The 21680-nt window shown below is 41.3% G+C and overlaps 1 long non-coding RNA gene across 1 annotated transcript; it reads right to left on the reverse strand.

The window, feature by feature from the left end:
• Nucleotides 1-11358: 11358 nt before the first annotated feature.
• LOC114055667 lies at nucleotides 11359-20575 on the reverse strand. Its single transcript, XR_003570795.1, has 3 exons — nucleotides 20529-20575; nucleotides 15595-15762; nucleotides 11359-11512 (listed from the first exon to the last, which is right to left on the reverse strand). It is a non-coding gene; the product is annotated as an uncharacterized LOC114055667 (long non-coding RNA).
• Nucleotides 20576-21680: the final 1105 nt, after the last annotated feature.

Genomic DNA, 21680 nt, shown 5'->3' on the forward strand with positions numbered 1-21680 from the left:
GAGCGGAATGTCAGACAGGCAGAGCATTAGGAACAGACAGAGTAGCATAAAGCGAGCAACCTCCACGTAACTAATTTACTGTGTGTTAAACTGGATCAAATTCCTACAAAAGTGATGTTAAACACTTACGTATGGCAATATATTTTTATGGAACAAGATTAAGAAATGATGTAAATTTCCAAGCATGAAATTTTTGCTAATCAAAATCTTTTCGCAAGTTGGCTGCTTTCATTTTAAATAAACCATCCATAGTACCACTTTGTCTCCAGAAAAGACTGCATCTTCATATATATCCCTTGAAAATGTAATGGATAATTGGTTTTTCTGGCTCAAAGAATTTCCCTGCACCATTACCATACCCATTTATTTCCATATATCTTATTATGTACAAATAAAGTAATTTTTTTTTAGTAGGAACAGACCTTCTGTGTGAAATACTAGCACTTAACCAAGTTTACTTAACTTCTGACCTATTAGCAGTAAAAACTTGTCAAAAAATCCTATAGTAGAGGAACATTTCTGTTTAAAGAGGAACACCAGCTCCTGACAAGATGTCCAGACCTGAGGGTAGAAGAAGTTATACCAATGTACAGCAAATTATAGCAGTTTCTGAAGTTATAGATGGAGATATCATCATCTCAGTCTCTAATGACGTGTTTTAAGATGGAGAAAGAAAATGGACACAGCACAGCTCTAGTTCTGCTGCTTCATCCTGTTTTCATGTGACTCAAGACCTTATTTCTCACCCACAGGAAGCCCTGGACCACTCTACTCACAGATCTAAACATCTTTCAGTCTGCTTTTGGACTGCAGGCTCCAGATCCAAGTACGCAAAGTCAGAAGCGACACCTCTGGCCAGGCAGAGGTCCCCTTGTCTTTTGGTGAGGTTTTCCTCCTTCTCAGCTATATGGAGCAGCATCCTTGGAGAAGTGCAAGGACAGCACTGCCATCCTGCCCTGCTCCCAGCTGTGCCAAAGGCCACATAACCATCTGTGCGAAGCTGAGCCCAAGCACAGCTATCCCACCTCTCAGCATTTTCTCAGGGAAGGAGAAATTCTGGTTTTTAGCAAGAGCTGTTGATATTTTGCTTTTCCACCTCTCCCTCCTCCTCTTACATGCATAGTTCCACTATTTTTTAATTCTGGCCCATCTTTCTCATTGATTACAGGAGTGGATTCCCCCAAGGGCTTTAGGTAACTGATCTTAAACCCTTCATTTTTAAACAAATCTAATTTTGAGAAAAACATCAGCTGGGGAACCAACTTTGAACCACTGGGCCCACCTAAGATAATTAATTTCTCTGCTAGGATCTTCAGCAGTACTTTTGCCCTAAAAAAACCAAATTATGGTAACTTTGTGTAGTGGGTAGAAAAAATCTTAATAATGTCCCTATCAAGTACAGCTGAGATGGCAGGGTGGGCAGAGGTAGCGACTCAGAATTGGTACCACCACACTTGTGGCAAGATGCAAATAAAATCACTGGCTCTTTGAGGTGCCCTGTCCTGCTGTGACACCTCTTGGGGGCCTTGCAAAACCCACTGGCAGCAGCAAGTACAAGAAACACCTCAAATACAGCTCTCTGTACTGGAAAAAATTTCTGTTTGAAAGGTCTCACCAAGCTAGTTCCATCTCTTGTGTTGAAATATGGGAATAGAGGGGAAATGCTTCTTTCTGGAAGCAGGCAGTACTCCTGAAAATGATGTCATGAGCAAAAGGAATGTTTCTTTGTTTTGAGTGAAGAGGAGGAGGAGTAAAGATAGTGGAAAGGAGGTGGCTCTAAGGAGAACCACATGAGTGAGAAAGAAAAAACAATTTATTTTTCTTTACCATCTAATTAAAAAAGCATGCTACAGAACATTTAGGCTATGAAAAAGGACGTGTCTCCAATACTGTCTATTTTGACTTGCAGGATGCTCTTGAGTGTGAAGGATGTATTACAGGCAAAAGACTCAGTGACGAGTTTCACACCGGCCACGTGACCTTCACCAAAATATCTGGGCATGTAGGACATGCAGAAGCTTTGTCAACAGAGCCATACTGATGGGCAGAGACTGCCTGAAAGGGAGTTGCAGCTATTTCATATAAACCCAGCAACTGGGAAAATGGAGGGGGTTGGATGCACAGGGAAAAGCTTGATGTAGCAGATGTTTTCAGCCTGCTCGTGTGGAGGCTTCTTCCAGCTTACAATCAGGGAGGCCAGGCTGAGGGGACACAGATCAGTTCAGGAGTTCATAGTCCCGCTGACTAATTTTTCTACTGAGGAAATGTCAGGGTGTGTTTGCTTGCACTTTGGGATGTCTTAATTCCCTCCTCTGATGACAATTCCTGTCCTGTAAATGTTTTCACTGTTGCTGGTTAATGAATTCACTTCAGTCTGGCAACTTACCTGCTAAGGCAGTCTGAGCAGCAGATAGTTGATATTTACCAGGCTTGAGTTAAAAATAATTCATGCATTACATTTGAATGTTAAATCTGAGGAAACCAGTCAACACAAGAACATAGTCCATAAGTAAGAACAGATGCAAAATTAATCAGATACATTTTTTTCTGGTTCTTTCCCTATGACTTTTCTATTTTTTTTTGCAAACTATGACTCCTCCCATCTTTTCCCTGTTACAGGGAATGAAACCTGCATGCCAAGCTCACAAACAAAACTACCTTCAACTATCTTTCTGCTGATAAACAAAGAAAAGCGTCCGTCCATTCTTGCAATCCCAGGAGTCGCTGTAATGACAATGTTATGTGTGACCAAAGCAGTGCCAGGAGATGCAGACTTGAGTGTGACTGGAACAGAACGTTCCTGAGCAGCCAGTGGTCAGGAAGCTGGGAGCACATTCCACAAGAAATGCTGCCACATGCTTCTCGGTATCTCTGCTTTGCTTGCAACAGAAGGACTTTCTTCTGACCTACCATGGCAGTTCCTATGGCTTGTTTGATGCTTTAATGTTTTCTTAATCACCTATTCACATAGCAATATTCTCTGTCAAGGGGGAAAGCCCCAGGGATTTATATGAGCTGGACCAGATCAAGAATTTCTTCAAGTATGATGCTGCCACAATGCTCGTGGCTGTGCTGCATTAGGAATGCAGCATACAAAGCAACTAAAAATGGTCCCAGAAACTCCTCGCTCCAGTTCCTCCGACTGGGAGCCTCAGTCATCTGAGTGGCTGCTGACCAAGTGACTCCAAGGACAGAGTGAAGAATCTTTATGGGTAGAGTGGGTGAATAGGGTCCATCCTGCTCTCAGGAGTCCCCTCTTCCAAAAAGACCATCAGACTTGACATCACACTCTGATTTCTGCTGGCTACAGATATCAGAGAAGCTGGACTTTACAACTCAGAGTCCGACAGCAATCAGCAGAGGATGTTTCTACACTCACTGGTTGTCTTGCCACACTGTCTCTGTTAACAAGGGTTTAAAAGGTTTGAGGTTCAGGCTATGAATAGGCTTTATTTTTTGCCCTGTAGAGATATTGCAAAGGCAAGGGAGAGACATGCATTGTGGCAAGCTGACTGTGCTTATGCCTGGTTCCATTAGCATCCTGGGAGCAGGCCTGCAATTTAGATACCAAAAAACTAGGATTTCACAGTAGAAGGATATAAATTAACCTTAGTTACCTTGGAGACTCTAAATGAACTGTAAAATACACAATGTGCTTGGCTACCAAAGACTAGCAACGTGCCACCATCCTTGCCACATAAATTTTGGCCAACTGAACATTGGTGGCCTGTTACTAATGGCTGTGGAGACAGAGAGCTTTGTAGGCCACCCTTAACTCTGGCAATCAGGAGCTGAGCTAGTGCCTGCGGCAGATGAATATCCATAACATCCATATGAATTGGTCTATTGGCCACCCTTGAGTAGGTACCAGGCACAGATTTCCTGGGAGGGCTCAGTGATCCCTTCAGCACGTTCCTTCAGTGGCACCGCTTGTCTTGCATAGCTGTGCCACCCCACTACCTCCTCTCTGTCTACTGCTGACACTGAGCAGTAGGACAAGTGAGGAAAACACACTCTTACAGGCTAGTCCTTCCCTCTGGTATTTGCAAGCAAACACCAAGAGCAGACCTGGTACATCTCCAAGGTCCCACAGAGAGGCTGTGCACTGAAACACCTCAGAGCAGACCCTCCACGTTCATGGCTGTGCTGTGTTTGCTGCCACTCTTCTGTGGAACAGCCCCTTCCCTTCACCTATGCTACTAGGAGTTGCCAAACATTTACAACATGCTTGTTGCTTTGCAGCTCATTTCCTGCTCTGATGCACTAGGTAGTTGTTTATTGAATATTGGATTTTTAAGAATTAACTTAAAAGTTACATCAATACAGAAGAAGGATGTAAGCAACAGAATTTACGTGTTGTAATCTAGATTTTTAGACGTTTCCCCCATAATTACAAACATCACAACTCATGTAATTTGATTGCACAGCCCTGTCTCGCTGCTTTTTCCACTGTCCTCCCAGGAACCAAAAGCAGGGCAGCCCTGAGAAAGGTTTCTCTGAAAAAGACACCATGGGGCAGGAAGCTGAGTCTCCCTGAGGGCTTGTAGAGGCTGCATCTGAGGCTGCCTCTCCTGACACCAGGCACAATTTCTGATGACAACCCTGTGATCTTGGCCAGAACTGGGAGGGCCAAGTCAAACACCTCCTGCCATGTGCATTGCTGCTGCAGTGGTTCTCAGGGGAAGTGTTGCCCCCTCTTCCAGCTCATCAGCCCCAAGATAACTCACTTCTCTCAGTAGTATGTAGGGGCAAAAGAGGGCATATTTTTCCTTTGTGGGAGCATCAACTAGTTAAAACACCATCGTAGCTTAAAATGACAAAAATGGAGGGCAGCTCCAAGAAAACTTCTTAAGCATATTGCTGTAGGTGTTTGCTCATCCTGGGGTTGCAAAGACTGCCATATTCTCATCCCTCACCAAAATGCAGGCTGAGAGAAGAGGAGGAGCCAGCAGGAACTCAAGGGTGATATAAAAGGATGCAGCTGGGAAGGTGGTGGGAGCTGTTTGCATCAGAGTTGCCTTGACCCCAAGTAGGACTACAGTTGTATCTGTTACAGCAAGGACAGGGTAACTTTCTCTCTGGGGGGGAAGCTTCTCTCTCCCTTGCTGTACTGTCACTGCACCTGCAGTGGCCTTAGGAAACAGAGGACCATTCAGTTTGGCTCACCCTCCAGTTTTGTACTCTACTCTCTGTCCTCAGCTAGGTTTCTGAAGTTCAGAAGAGTGGCTTGACCTGCTCTTTCTGTCTGGCAACCTGGGCAGCCAAGAGAGGCATTAAGAATCTCAGCTGGATGTCTTAAAGGGTGCCTGCTGTCATTAAGGAACTGGTAGGGATGGTGGCTCCAATAATGTCCACAGAGAGCTTCAGCAAGTGTTTGAAAGAATGTTTCCCTCATTTTCTAGGACATGAATCTGAAAAACACTCACTGGATATTAAAAACAATAAATGTTTGTTAGATAATAAATCCCAGACTGTTTTCTTGATAAACTGGATGATTTTATGAGGGCTCCTCAGTGACTGAAGGCAGATTCTTTCCCAATGTCGTAATTTGTTTTGAGCTTTGCTCTTTGTTACCTGGTTTTGCCTACACCCTTCTCTGTGAATGACGAAAACACCTCCAATTGCCCTTTCTATAATCTTAAGGGAGAAATTCAAGTAACTGGTGAAGTAATAAATCCTTACTACAGATCATCACTCATTTTTCTTATGAATATATATAAGACTTTTATCTCTGGTTGGAGGGGGAGAAAGCAAAGGTTAGTGCAATTTCTCTCCTTTGTTACCACAACAGACTGCAAAAAAACAAAAAAAAAACAAACAAAAAAACCCCCTCCCTCTATCCAGCTATTGCACTAGTCTAAGTCTATGCAGTGGGACCATGAGTCATGTCACCAACAGCTATGCAAGTGCAGAGCTATTTCTACATCCCAACAAAAGCAATTCTGTAGATCAGGATGACAAATTCAAGAAACATCTGTGAAAGGTCAAGAAACAACATGCCACTTAAGGACAAACAGACTTTCTTCTGAGGTCCCACATTTCAGTGAAAATCTCTGCTTCTCAGCACGTGCTGCCAAAATTTATATTAAAAATATCATGCCATATAGATAGAAAAAATGTTAATATAGCGCAGAGCTGTTTTATTTAGGTATTTTAGCAAACTCAGAAGGGCAGCAGTAATATTTTAAAAAAACAGCAAGCTAGCAGCCAGGTACTAGCATTCTTCATACTGTGCAGATCCTTTCTTGCATCTGAGCCAAATCTGATTTTTACTCATCTCTGCTGCTCCTTTCCCTTTCTGTATAACCTGTGCAGCTCAGGGGCCAAAGGCTGCATAGTTTCCATCTCTCCCTTTCCATTCCAGAGACTGTTCCCAACAAACCATGACAGATAGAAGGGTGCCTCCAAAGAAAACAGGCTAAATGGGAGTAGGGGCGAGGTAAATGTTAAAAAAGATCCTTAGGGCAGGACCTAAAACAAGATAGCTAAGGCATCTGTATGCCCAGTTGTAAGGCAAAATCTGTGCCCTTTGGAGAGCAGAAAAGGAGATTCTGCTTCAGGGATGAGTTGGTCTGGGAGAGGTCTGCAGATCACCATGTAGCAGTTTTCAAGCAGAAACCCCCTCCTGTGGGAGGGGACAATCTAGCCTAGGTTTAAAAAAAATCCTTTTAAATCCCTTGGACTGTAGTTTTCCTTTCTGTTTTGTCACTTAGATCATAATTATAGGTGTTGCTAATGCTCCATCCATTGTTACCCCAGGCTAATATTTTCCATCATATCCGCTGTTTCCAGTTTCATGTAACTTTGTCAGACCTTTAACTTTCAAGGTCTAAAATCTTCCATGCTCTTTCTCTGACTGAAGTCAGTTAGGAAATATCCAAGTTCAGACACTTTCCATAAGAAAAACTAGCGACAAGGGCAGGTTTCCCCATCAACTCTTGAAAATCACTGTGAAGGTTTAGTAGAAAGACAACAGTGAAGCTAGAAAGCTGTGTGACACCACCTTGCTGATGGTTCTTTCTGATTTAATTGATGTGAACTCGATGAGCAAAGTGCCAGCGCTGGCCCCTCCTTCGTGTATGGTTGAGTTTGATCTGTTCTCAGTTGTAATGTAAATGTAATGTAATGGCCAGTCTTCGCGAACGAAGAACAGGGGAAGGTCTTTCCACCTTCCAGCCTGTGCATTGGATTTTTTTTTTTTTAGGTGAGACACAGTGTGCGTGGAACTGAGCCCACCCTTTAATCCTGAGGTTCATCTGCCGGGGCCAAGCACGCTTGGACAGTGGCAGTGAGGTCCTCAGGATGTAGATGGATTGCCTTATGGGCTAACGAGCTCCATCTGCCTGGGGAGGGGCCCCGATCAGGAATCGAACCCGGGTCTCTGCAGTGACAGTGCAGTGTCATTTCCCCTAGACCACTGGGGGCTCCCTGTTCTCAGTTACGCTGTGGCTAAAGCAGAGTGCAGCTGGTTGGAGATGCAGCTCCTGCTAAACACATCCCAGACACTGGCAAGCCTGTTCAGGAGGGACTGCGTGGGCTTCTTATGCCATATGGGAGAGGGAGAACATGGCACACACTGTGCCAAAATCTCTTTTAGACTGATATCATGATCAGTGCTGCAGCAGCAGAGCAGCTTTGTATTCCCGAGTCTCCAGGTAGGCACATGCCTGAACCATCTTACCTGTGGCATTACCACAACCCTGTCCACAAAACTAGGGAGGAAGCACACCACAATAATCTTATCAACAGTTGCTATGGCCACAACATGCTGGTATTTTAAACTGCATTTATACCAACTTAGCCCTGGTCTTCTCTACTGCACTGTGGGAAAACAGGCCTTTCACACACTGAGAATATTTGTGACTATCTCCTTCGCGCCTTTAGCATGACTCTCCAGGGCTGGCTCCCCTCCACAGAGAGCCTGTTGCCACTCACCAGGTGCACTTTGCAGAGCAAGTCATGCAGCAATAGGCATTCCTGAGAAGGGTTTTCATGCTCTCTTTTCCCAGATGAACTTGGTTATTAGCAGGTGATCTATTAAGGGACTCGGCACCCATATTGTCTAAATCTTATGGCTAACAATTCTCATAGAAGTCAAGGATGGGATATGCCCTTCATACTTATTCAGTAAATGGAAACCATAAGCAGGCCATAGTAGAGTCTGGAAAAGAAACAGAAAGTGCCAGGCATGCCTCCTGCACAGACTTGTTCTTTGAGGAGGTCTCAGCAAAGCCATCAGAGCAGAAAAAATGTCTGCCCCTCAGTCCCTTCCTTAGTCGCTTTGACCTGACAAAGGGCAAAGTATGCCAGCAAAGGCATCACCATCACACAGCTGCAGCATTTCCACCACATTCCAGGAGATCTGTGACTCGCGACATCTAACCTGCCTCGAGCCTAAGGCATGGACCCAAGATCTCTGCTGTGTTCAGGTCAGTTTGTGCCACTGATACACAGAGGAGGCAGCAAGGCAGGAAAAATGCTCAGATGAAAGGCGCTCTTAATATTGCTTCTTCATGTGTATTTGTTTTTATACATAGTTCATTTTTAAATAGCATTTAAACAAGCACAAACAAAAATCCCCTTTGCAAATGTGAATGCTTCAAAGATCTAGGACTATGTCCTCCATTAACTTTCAAGGAAATAAAGGCTCATGAGTGCCAATATTATTGTTGAAATCAGGATCTAAGTCACTTAGAAAGTCTTATGTGCAGCTTTCAGTTACATACTTGAATTGTTAAAGCAGGTACAAAAATAACATTATAAATGTGTATAAATATCTACTTAATGAACACACATGTTCACATGCATTTAATTTCATTGAATTTTATGGTGGCTTTTGCATACTGTCTGCTTCCTTTATTTGTGGCTAGGATTGAGCTAAAACAATGATTAGGGATTTCCTTGTCTTCAGCTTCTTGTAACTTTCTTCTTAGGATAAATTCTCCTGTTTGCTCACACCTCAAAATTATAATAACACTTAATATAGATAGAAAAAACTATGCAGTGTCAGCTATTTTCTAACGTTATCCAAACACTTCTAAAATATACTCTGATACAATGCTATTCCAAAAGATTTGTTTTCAAAACTGGGATATTTTTTATCAGGAAGAGATCTGCTGAGAAAACTGTGCTGCTTAACACCCAGATATGCAGACCTTTACTTATGAATCGCACTGACTTCAAAGGAACTGCTTGGAGTGGTAGGCTTATACACAAGGGCTGGGATATCCTGTCATATGTGATTTTCTTGCCTCTCAGCACTCACAGGTGCATTTCTGTTGTTTATTCACCACTTGCACTCTACTTTATTGGACACCCTCCCCCCAGTAATTCATTATACTACTTTTGAAGAGACTAGATTTTAAAGTTTTTGAAGCAAGAAGACTTCTTGGTCTGTATTTGACCAGCACCAAGAGCACTATAATCCAGCTCAAAGACTTGGCCTTTATGTTGCAGTTATGCTACAAATAAGCAAGAGCATAAACCAAGATACGCTTGAGATGCAGGTATTAGAACAACAACTAAAAATGTGATTTTTTTCAAGTAAGATTTGAATCTTTACACATTTTAAACCTCCACTTGTATCAGTATCTAATAGGCCACACTACTGACTTATACTCAAAATATCACAACTGCTTGTGTATTAGACAAGGGAATTTTGCTTTGATTTTTACTCCCAGCCCTGTGCTTGTTTCTGCAGATTGCATTGATTCAGACCTTGGTTGATTTGTGAAGGACAATTAACACTCAAGCAAAAGTGTTTTAAAAATCTAGCTTCTGCTAACTTGCCAAAAGAAAGGACAAAGTCATAAAATGCACATTAGGGATGAAAAAAGAAAGGAAAAGAAAAAAAGGGGGAAAAAAAAGGAAAAAAAAAAGAAGAAAAAAAAGAGTTGACTTCAAAACTGAAAAAGGAGAAAATAAGACCAAGAGAAACTGAAGCAGGCATAAAATACACTGAATGCCTAAGCAATGGATTCTTTTTCTGAATGCTTGGCAAACCGATGTGGTGATCTGGGGACCAAAGAATATAGGGAAACATAAAAGCTGTCTATTGTGGTTGCTTAAAAAATAAAAAAGGTCATGTACTCAACAAAAGAGATCTGATGAAATATGAAAAATACATTACTGTTTGTCACTGTGAACAATGCATTTAAAGTATTGGTGGCATAAGTATTTTCTTGGGGTTTAAGCTGCAGCAAAACAACAAATGTTTCAGGAGGAGATGGGTCAGGGAGGAAAGGCACAACAGAAATTCTTTGTGGCAAAGGACCGTAATTTGAATCATGACTTGGAAAACAGTCATTTCAAGTACCACTCTCACAAATGTATCTTCCCGGGTGACAAATCCATTCCATAAGCACATTATAAATTAGTCAAAAGCACACCCACCTTGGGAGTATATAAATACTCTGAGACTGGTTAGAGCTACCCACATATTAACATCATACATTACAGTTGTTTCAAAAGAAGATTTTCAAATTACATCAGCAGGATCTTTTCTATAAGTAGCTGCAGTGTGCTGGAGGTAAACCTTGGAGAGCAGACAATTCAGTGGAGAAGGCTGCTGTGAAGTGTGACCTCCTCTTACCTTTCTTTCCTGTTTTCATTTTTTCTTAATAAGCAGAACTGTTTAAGACCATCATATTCCACAGTGCAAAGCAGAAAATCTGTTCATCCAGGGCCCTCATAGAGAAACCAGTGTCTTTGGTTTTAATACACCCCCAAAGGAAAATGGAGCCCAGCACTCCCATTTTGTAAGCAATAAGAGGGCAGGGCAGAGAGTGGGGTGACTTCCCCAAAACCATGTGATGTTTTGGTGACAGATGGAAGCAGAATCCATGTCTCTTTTCCATACTCTATTGCCTTTATCCTCACCTGAACAAGTGGGCAAACCAAAACGCAATGGAGAGGAGCTTGCAGTGACCACCACTCCTCATTATGCTGTTCTCTCATAATCATCTGGGCACTGAATTTGGTGCCCAGAAACTGCAGCAGTGGGAAGCGTAAGAAATAAACTACAGCTTAAGGGACTTGGTGTTAAAAGAAAGAAAGTAGAAAAGATGTGGTGACTAATCTCAAAGACTCCCTGGGTGGCACTGCAATATAGTCTGGGACTTGGGCAAAAACCTCAGTCTCCAATGGACTGTCATGGACTACAACTTTGTAACACTGAGGAGAAAAGCCACAAAAGGCTTTTAGACAGACCTTAAAAACACTGTCTAATCATGATGTTCATAACTATGCTAAGTACCAAACCTGGTCTGCAGCAGGGTTTAAATTACACAGGTCTGAACAGGAAGAGTGGGGGAACAACAGAATGAAACATTTTCAGGAAAAAAAAAAAAAAAGAAAATATGAGAGAGCATGAGAAACCTTACATGTTTTGGCCATGCTGCACATTTGTCCCCTCTCTTTGTCCTCTTTGGCAGTCCAGTTGCACTGCTTAAAGTTGTTCTTTTGGTGCAGTTGAACTGCTACCTGGTTTTCTTCATAGCAAACCTGGGAATACCTGGATTTTGCAAGAGAAAAAAATAAACCAACAAACTGAGATTCTGTATAATCCTGGCATGGAAAAACTACTGACAATCCTAACATTTTTTTCATTTAAACAGCTGGGCAAAGCACTTCTCAATTTTTAATTTGGCCTCGTGGTAACAAAATTGAAATTATCCTTATTCTGAATCCTTTCTTATTGTTCAAAACTAACTTTGTCTTACCAAGAATACACATGAACATATATCTTTTTTAAAACTAGACACAATGTAGTTGCCTTCTCATTCAGTGGGTTGGGGTATCACTCATAAGTTCTATAACAAATATGAACCTAAAATTCTCTCTGAAGCTTGAAGCTTTATCCATGGTTTCCTCTGGAAAGCTTCTCTATTCCAGTCTCCAGCTTTTGGGTTCCAAGTAACTGAACAAGTTGCTAAAGTGCTTGCTCAAGCTAATAAACCAGTTGGCTGGCACAATTTAAGAACCAAGTCCTGCATTCCTATGCAGCATCTTTAAAACAGTAACTTGCTTGCAAGGACAAGAGCAGTCACGACGCAGTAACTCAGCCCAAAATAGGTATGCAAATGTTGGTTGTACTGGATCACTAAGGCACCTGCTAGAGGGTCATTTGCATCTACTTAAGCAGAACAGGGTCTACTGAGACACAGACTGATAACTTAAATATCTATTAGGATCTAGGCAGGGCAATTTTCATTTCTTAATGAAAAAGGTCAAATTCTGTAATCCACACCCTAACAAGAACTTTGAAGAGCTAAGAATGGCAGCATTAAGAACACTTGTGTTCTTGTAATCAAATGAGTCTCCAAAATAAATTGCAAGATCACTTTAAAGGCAGATGAGTTCTCTAGTGTGCTTGTACGAGGGAATGCAGCTCTCCCTGCACTGACAGGTTTAACACCCAAGCATGCAGCAGTCAATCCAGGTGAACAAGCTTTCTACAGAATGCGAATCAGAAAGCTTTATCAAAGTCAAGATTTCTTTCTTCCTGCAAAGACAAAAGACGCCACCCTGAAGTGCCAAGCACAGCAGTTTCTATAATGCAATACATCTGCCTGCCTGTGATCACCACTCCGAGATCTGAAGTCTGTGTGCTGCCAACAAACAGCCCTACCACAGAATTTGTTTGATTGAAGTATTTTCGCTACTCAGAATTGTGTCTGGCCTTGAATCTTTTCCAACACTGGCTCATGCCAGTATGGCAATGAAACCATTAAAAACAGTGGAGTTGCAGCAACATAAACCTATAGTCTCTCTGCCTTTGGTGGCTTTGGTGTCTTTGCTGATCTCTATGGAGGCCAAGAGAAATCTGTACCTGCCACTGAAACGGAGCCAATATCATTACTGCTTAATCTTCAGACAGAAAATTATGAATGTGGCTAAGACAGCTACAGCAGAGACAGACCAGGCATCAACAGCTTTGGAGCAAGTACCGTTTTATATAAAAGTTTTAAATAAAATTATCTTTCTTAAACTTTCCTTGTGGGTCTTGTGATGGGCCATTCTGTAGAATGTCGGTGTTTGATGGGGGGAAGGAGTGTGGTAGAAGAGGGAGACCCTGGACACAACCAAAGCAATGTGAGACTTTGCCTTTCATTGTTGATTGGAAAATTACCATTAGAACACTACTACAGATTTTAGCATCAGTGTAGTAACAGTGTAGCTAAATAACCAAAGTGTAAAGTAAATGCCAGTGTACATCAGCCTTAAAGAGAGACATTTCAAAGAATGCTCATTAAGTGATTAAAGTATTTACATAGCCTGTTTACATATCAGTATGTTTTTGCTTCCCTAACAGTATTTTTTTCCTGCAGCAAATATGTATCTGTATTAAATATATTCAGCACATAAAACCTAAAGGTGGAACAGTTGTATCTGATGAATAGCCTGTTACAAGCTTATTGTATTTCAGGATTGTTCCACTTCAGTTTACAATTTGTTTAATGTTCTTTTGAAACTGACTCGGTAAAACTGAGATCAATTTAATACACATTTAATTAAATTGCTTGCAGTAGGCTAAGAAAAAAATTACAAAGTACAGCAGACACTGAGGCCCTGAGCTGCCTACAGTGTTTAAGACAACTAAAAATTAGGAATGTCCAACTATGAATTCCACAAATTTCCTGATTTCCTGGCCCCAGTCACTCTGTCTCAGATTCATGTTAGACTGAAAGGTCTCTTATACGATTCAGTCTTTCCTTAGACAATATGATAGGTATATCGTTAAATTGTTTCCATACAGCCACTGTGTTCAAACAATAAAATTCTCGGTCCAGCTCATTTTGTAAATATGCTAGAGCTGTTCAAGGGCTCTCTGAGCTCACGTGATTGGACTGATGGCTCTCAATGGTCAAAAGAAGGGAAAAATCTCTGCTGGGATTTTCCCATCTGGTTTACATCGCAGTCCAAACTCTATGGATCAAAGAAAAAGCATTTTCTCTTCCACTGTGTTATCTAACATGAGCCAAAGTATTTTTGGGTTTGTTCAGTGGAAAAGCAAGAGAGCACCATTTTATGGAAACTATCCCTATTTTTATTAGTTTCAAATCACTTTTTAAAGTCATAACGTATTTTAATAGACATGGGCATCAGCCATGTGAGGGCTGGTACAGAGAGCTGAACAATGAAATGTTTGCTTCACTTTTATTTGGTTCTTAAGAAAAGCTGTGACAGCCATTCCTAGAAAGATAATCACATGGCTGCAAGTTTAGAGACAAACATAAGCCAAATTTTGGCTTTTTGCCTGCACAAATCAATAGCAGAGCTACCAGGTTATTTTAGAAGTTGTAAGGCTATCCAACCTTTAAAGCTTGGGCTGAAATGCAGCAGTGTAGAAGAACGAGTTTAGTCATACAGGGCTTTGACTTGGGGCCTTCAAAGGCGGACATGCTCTGCTTTCTTTCCATTTCAAGCACTTTCTTCTAATGCTTCTTAGTTTCACCAACAACCCCTCTAAGTTGTAAGTTCTGGTGCTCACTTCTCGTTAGCTGGTACCTAACCTTGGGAACATGGACTCCTCTGTGTCCTGAACTTTTCAGAAATGTAACAAGTGAAATTCTAGAATCGTTTAGGTTGGGAAAGACCAAGCAATAGGACATGAGGCAATGAGCAGAAACTGATGCACAGGAAGTACCACCTGAATATCAGGAAGAACTTCTTTACTGTGTGTGACCAAGCACTGGAATAACTTGCTCAGAGTTTGTGGAGTCTCCCTCAACAAATATGGAGATATTCAAGAACTGTCTGGATGCAATCTTGTGCCATTTGCTCTAGGATGACCCTGTTTGACCAGGGAGGTTGGACCAGATGACCACTGTGGCCCTTTCCAACCTAACCCATTCAGAGATTCTGTGATCACTGAGTTCAACCATAAAGCTAACACTGTCATCTCCACCACTAACCCACGTCCCCACGTGCCGCATCTATAAATACCTCCAGGGATGGTGACTTCACTCATTTCCCTGGGCAGTCCATTCCAACATTTAACAACATTTTCAGTGAAGAAGGTTTTCCCAATATCCAATCTAAACATCCCATGGCACAACATGAGGTCATTTCCTCTTGTCTTACCCTTTATCTCTGAGAAAAGAGATCAAACCCTACCTCACTACAGCCTCCTTTCATGTAGTTGTAGGGAGTGCTAAGAACCCTCCTGAGCCTCCTTTTATTCATATGACTTCACCAGCTCTGTTGCCCTTCCCTGAACGCACTCCAGCACCTCAATGTCTTTGGTGTAGTGAGACAGTCTTTTCATGACAATTTTCATGACAATGAGTTAAAAAAAAATCCACCCTAAAACAAAACACCCCACAACCACACACAAACAAAAAAGCATGAAGTAGCATAGTTTTGTTTTTTTTTTCTATCTCTTAGACATTAGAGAGACATTTAGTAGCTATAACTTTACAGAGAATCAAAGGATGTCAGTTGTGCAGTCAAACACTTTCCTCTGGATTGCTTACAAAGTCTTTTAGTCACATCACTGTTTTAAATGGGGGTCAGAAATCCCAAACTTTTTAAAAACTTGCTGGATTTAAACTTATAAGAAACATAAAGATTAATTAGATGTACACATTGTACCTATCAGATCCCATCAGATCTTGGTGGGAAGACCCTCAGACAGCAAGTAGCACAGGCAATTGAGTGTGCTTATTCTACAAAGTCTGTGAACAGCCCAGCCTTGCAGGAGATAAGGAGCACACATGGGAGAAATGCAGAGTGTCCAGCTGTTGGGAAAAACTTATCTGTCTGCAAGGAAAGCAGAAATTTTTACAGCAGTCTGTGAAAAGGAAAAGACTATACCCAAAACCAATCCAAAGTGCATATATTCCATATAAAGGAAATTTCAGCTAAGGAAAGGAAAAAATATCAGAACTCAAGAGCTTAGATAGTTCCACTGATTGGAATATTATGTTGGATTTAGATGAGATTATTATTACAAACAGGACATGACTACATTGATTAATGTGACATCTGAATCTAAAATAAAGATTTTGCAGAGAAAGTTGACTCATGTGGAATACAGATGGGTAAAACTTCAGGCGTACTGCTTTTAGGGGAAATGAAGTCTTGAGAAATAAAAAAGTTTGCAATTGCCTATAGAAATGGAATATCTGTTCTTGGGTTGAAAACGTACTGGAGCATATATTTCATTTAAAGACTTTATAGTGCAGAGGATGAGAAAACCTTGAAAACGGGAATCATTTCCATAGGAGGAAGAAAATAGAGCACAGCTGTGCATGAAAGTTGATGTGCTGTAATGGTGGGCAGCCACAAGGGGAGAAGGCCAGCTCCCTCCCCATCCTCCTTTGGGGCTGCAGCGTCTGATGTCCTCCTATGCATCAGTACAGCTCCATCAATCCAACTTGCTCAGTTCCCACACAGATAGTTGCTGCTGTGGGGGCTTAGTCTGGTGTTGGATCTGTGCACTGACCCAATTCCTGCCTTGACCAGACATTTAGCAGCTGTTTACCGTAACCAGGCTGGGCACAACAGGAACTGGAGGGGGAGCAGGACTGCTTCTGGTGGCAGCCTGCTCTTAGACCAAGTTCTGCGTGACGCAAAACTCATATGTGAGCAAGAAGACACTGAATTGTCAACAAGTAAAGAAATACCATAGACAATCCATTACTGTCTGCTTTTAATAGTAGAGAACTTCTTTTAAAAAACCCATTGTTTAAAACAGAAAAGGCATAGCAAAAACAGTCTGAAATTACACACACCGTTATGTGCAAACAACTGTTAAATCCATGGTACAAGTTTGGCTTGGGAGTATTTGTTGATGTTCACTATGGGTAGTGTTTCTGCACTACTCTTGTCACTATCCAGACCTCTTTTAAGAATGATCTCATGCGTAAACTCTGTATTTAATACCTACGACAAACTAGCAGAGCATAATGTCACACACTGGATCAAAATTTGATTGTTAAGTTTGTGACAACTGTGATTTGAATGACATTACTTCATAACCAGGGAATTCCAATTAAACTGTTTTATGGAAAACAGTGTCAGTATTATTTAAATAATATTTTTAAAAAATGATAAGTTTGCATAGGCAAGGAGTATTAACCTGCAGGACAACACATCTGGGATTATCACCTGATGAAATATTGTGTAATAAAGTTTTAGAAATATGCCACTAATACTGAAAATAAGAGTACTGTAAGTTCTTGAAAATACAATGAGAAAAAGTGAGACAAAGAAAAGAGTCACAGGCATAGGCCTATGCACATATATAGTAACAAGCACCTAGTCCTCTTCCCAGAGGCATCTGTCTCTTGTGAAGTTGCTTCTGTGAGTTGACTGCTCTTTTCCTGGCTATAACACAAGCCTCTGTATTTTAGCTCCTTCATGGCACTGGGTTTTAACTTTCAAAAGTATTGTGGGAATCGGTGCAGCTTTTCAGAGCAAACTAAACAGTGACTTGAACCACAGAGATGTTGCAGCAAAAAAACCCTCACCTAAACCAGATGAGACTGAGGTGAAAGTCAGTATGGCACTGAAGGTTGCATGAGACTAAAAGACATATAGCCAGCATTCAAATTCTGTGCATTTGTGACAGGAGCAGAGAAACTTAGAGAAGCCTCAAGCTTTTGTGAGTCCCCAGGCATGCACATATTACTACATGGTAAAAAAAACAGCAAACCATGAATCTAGAGAGAAAGCATTTATCTGCCAACTGCAACATGGGCTAATTTCTAAAGGAACTCCCCAGTCCCCAGTGGAGAGGTAGTGCAAGCCAAAGGAGGAGTAAAATTATATCTGAGAATGGCAACAAATGTAGGTGGAATTAAGCAAATCCAGCATACACGTTTAGCACAGTTTCCCAGTGGAGCACAGTCATGATCACCTTGGGGTGTGATGTTTTGTTCAGGTTTAGAATGAGTGGGATATGGGAAGTAAAGGAAAATTGAATTCTTCACTAACTCCAGGATTAGAGGATTTAGAATAATTCATAATGTATTGAGTGTTAGCTCCTCTGCTGCTTATTAAACTGCAGAGGAGAGTTTAATGTATTCATTTGTTTAATGAAAGTGCAGATTAAAGTTTAATGTATTCATTTGTCAAGCATACAATTATACCAAAATTTTTTTAGCTGATTGTGAGTTATTTACAGAGACTAATAATTACCTGATATATCCATTTGAGACAGGCCAGCAACTACACTGTCTGTCTGCTGGCTAGATATGTAACAGTCGGAAAGGATGTCTTAGGAAGTTTGATTCTCTTGGAGAAAGTTGGCAGTACATGGGGAGGGAGAAGTTTAAAAAAGCATTAGACATTTCAGACATGTAAACTTTCCTTGTGAGGGCAGTTTACATTGCCTGATATGTCCTTTTATAAAATATTAGCCTTACTGGCCAGAAGCCCAATTCTCTGGTCACATTCACAGACAGCTCTCATGTGAGCATGGACTAAGACACAGAGAATGAGAAACACTTCTTGAAGTCTGTATCTTGGATGATATGAAGAGGAGTAAAAATAACCTTGTTCTAATAAATAAATATCTGCCAGATTATTGCAAATACTTGTGGACAGGATGCTCAGCAGATGTGAAAATGGACAGTGTTACTGACTTCGGTAGCACAAACACAAATTACTCTGTGCAGAGCAAAGCCTTGAGCCTTCGTAGTTCACAAGTTTTACTTCTGTGGAGGTTTGCATGGGTAATGGTCAGATTGCTGAGCCATTTCCAGAAAGCAAAACATGAGGCTAAGCTAAATATTTTTAAATTAAACGAATGATAATGCTCCAAAAACAGGCGTCTTGCACAGAGTGCAAGTTTGCCTCTTTTTTCAGCTAACAGAAACCCCTCACAAACTTCACACCACAAGCCCTCCATGAGGCTGATAGAGTACTGTATATCTAGATAAATATCTGGTCTGCTGTGATAAATTTCTGTTTTCTTCTGCTGAGGAATTTTATTTGGCATGTGTAGCGGCTGCTAGCAACGACATAAGGCACCCCTACCCCATAGGAAGGGCTTTCTGCAGAGTTATGCTGTCCATCCCCAGATGGCCCCAAGCCTGCAATAATGTGGGCAAACTGCCCTGGCAGTGGCTGTCACATTATCAGGCAGATGGGCTCTGGGCAGCCATGTGGACTCACTGCAGGTGAGCAAACCAAGAAGCAGCTCAGCCTCTGAGACTGCACTAAGGAGAGCACAGAGAGGTGCTGAAGGGATCCTTCCCTCCATTAGCCGTGGGATCTGGCAGTGCAACCTGGCACCAGCTATCAGGGATTTTATGCCCTGGAAGAGTTAGAGTGCACCAAAGCGATTTCAGCCATGCTGGGCAGGACACAAAGCCATTGTTGTGAATTGTTAAAAGCCTTATATGGGTTGGAGTTTGTAATTTCTGATGGTACCTGGCTGCCCAGCACAGTGAGGTAATACATCTCCTCATTAGGTCAGGCACAATCCCACAAACCGTAGAGCAGTCCTGGCAGCAGCTCTGCTCCACGTCCACCTATGCAGGCCAGATGTTTATGTTTTACAGCCTACAACAGCAAAGACATGAGGCCAGCTGACTGCAGGCAACAACACTCCAGCATCCCAGGCCAGACTGGGGGGATTGTCTTCAGTAGACATTCAAGGTGCTTGTGGCCATTTTCTGTTGGGTCCTGAAGACAAAAGCTTTCTCCCGAAGGATCAGTTGATCAAACTGCAATACCTGTTTTGTACTTCATCCTTAAGATGACCTTCATAGCTTGCTGAAGCAAAAAGGATTTTTTTTTTCCTTTGGAAAATTCAACAGAGGTACTAAACCTCAGCCATCTGTATCTACATAACGAATATATTTTTACTACATTATTGAAGCCTGATGGATTAGAAAGTCGGCTGCATAAATTACACTTTGCAATCCTTTGCCAGAAGCTCAGGGGGAGACTAATTTTAACAAATCACCATCCCATCTCCTTTTTATGGGCTGTACTATTTTTTAAGGGATAAATTCGCCACAACACTCAGGGTTCTATTTTCTAGCTTTTTTTTTTTTTTAAAAAAAAACAACCAACATATGTAATTACATAATGCAGAAACACTTTCAATGCATTACTACACTGAAAAAGCAAATAAAAATCCAAAGTTTAATGTTCCCAGTTTAATGTTGCTTTGAAAAATTGCTTGGTCCAGGAGAAAGTGATGCAAGAAAAACCCCTTGGGACTTAAGAGCATGACTCAGAAGCCATGAGATATTGCTCCCTCTGCAAACTGACACAGGCTGCACCTTCCCTTTATGCTGTGGATGCAGGCAAGACTGGCAGCAGGTTGAGGATCGCTCCAGTGAACAGAGCTAACCATAGAAACCATAGCAAGAAGAGAGTCCATCAAAAACCCTGGGGTTAATGAACCATGCAGCAGCACCTTGAGACTTTAATTTCATTCCAATGAATGGTTTTAATTGGGAATTAAAACCACTAGCAAAGCTAAAACCATGACAGGAGGAAGAGATTTACACTCACCTTCATGGGGAGTTTTGAATCCCTCATTCCCTCAAGACATACTCTTAGCTCACCCAGCAGGAACTGTGGGTTGTTAGGATGCTTTGGCCATACAGATTTTCCACATGAACACCCACTACATATAATTTGTACTCCAGGAGTTTTATGTGTTAACAGAGGTGGGATCTACAGATCAAAAAAAAAAAAAAAAAAAAAAGGCGCAAAAGTGAACACATATTTAATTAGTTTTTATACACTTCTGCTTTTAACATGCCCTTGGAGAGCATATTTATTTCTTTTTCCATATTATACATACTCACGCACACTTGTGGGTAGGGGTTTTTTGTTGTTTGGTTTTTGTTGGTTTGTCGTTTTTTTAAACTCTGAAGTGTGTTTTGTTATTTTTGTTTTAAGGTCTATGAGAAAAATTTCAGGAAGCTGCTTCTTTTTGAAGTTCTTGCTCAGATCACAAAAACAAAAACAGAGTCAGCTTCCTCTTTTTTTTTTTCTTTTATCTTTGAGAAAAGGAAAAAAAAATATAACAGGTAAGATGACTTAAATCATATATCTCTGAGTTTTTTAATTAAAGTGTTTGCTCTTTCTGCTTTTATGTTTGAGTCTTTGAGAGGTGCAGTTTGAAGCATTAGCTCCCATTTTATTCCAATGGATTTTACCAGAAACTGTTGTCAAATCAATGCTGCCTCTCATGGGAATTTTGATCATAGGTTAGCACAAGAAATGCAGGTCAGCTGGGGAGCAATGCTATACAGAATTGAAGCATGAGACTGTCAAACTGTAAATATCATGAGGCACTGCAACAGGAGAGGGGCCAAAGGCTCATTTTGCCCTGAGCTAGAAAGGAATACTCCTACTCTATATAACATACTATTCAAAAATATTTTGATCAGCACCATAAAAACAAATCTGAATTAATGCTTTTCTTCACCTGCCATTCTGTGAACTATAATTTTGGGCTTTTCACCACACCTGGACATTTTGCTTTTGAAATAATCTCGGTTTTCCAACAGACAGCTAGTTCACTTCTCCATGAGCTCTAAGAAGGTCAGCTTGTCTCACTTTCCTTGGCAGAGGTGGTAGGATGATGGACTCAGTGTTGCAGCTGGGAAGCTGCGCTTCAGAGCAGTTGGAGATCCCAGTGCATGCAATTTGAATAGGCAAATAACAAGCCTTTCTTCATATATGTCTTTCAGAAAAGCATGCCTCTA

This window comes from Empidonax traillii, unplaced genomic scaffold (assembly GCF_003031625.1).
Source record: "Empidonax traillii isolate 1590-97213 ecotype Southwest subspecies unplaced genomic scaffold, ASM303162v1 scaffold64:size1360303, whole genome shotgun sequence".
In the NCBI taxonomy this organism is placed as follows: domain Eukaryota; kingdom Metazoa; phylum Chordata; class Aves; order Passeriformes; family Tyrannidae; genus Empidonax; species Empidonax traillii.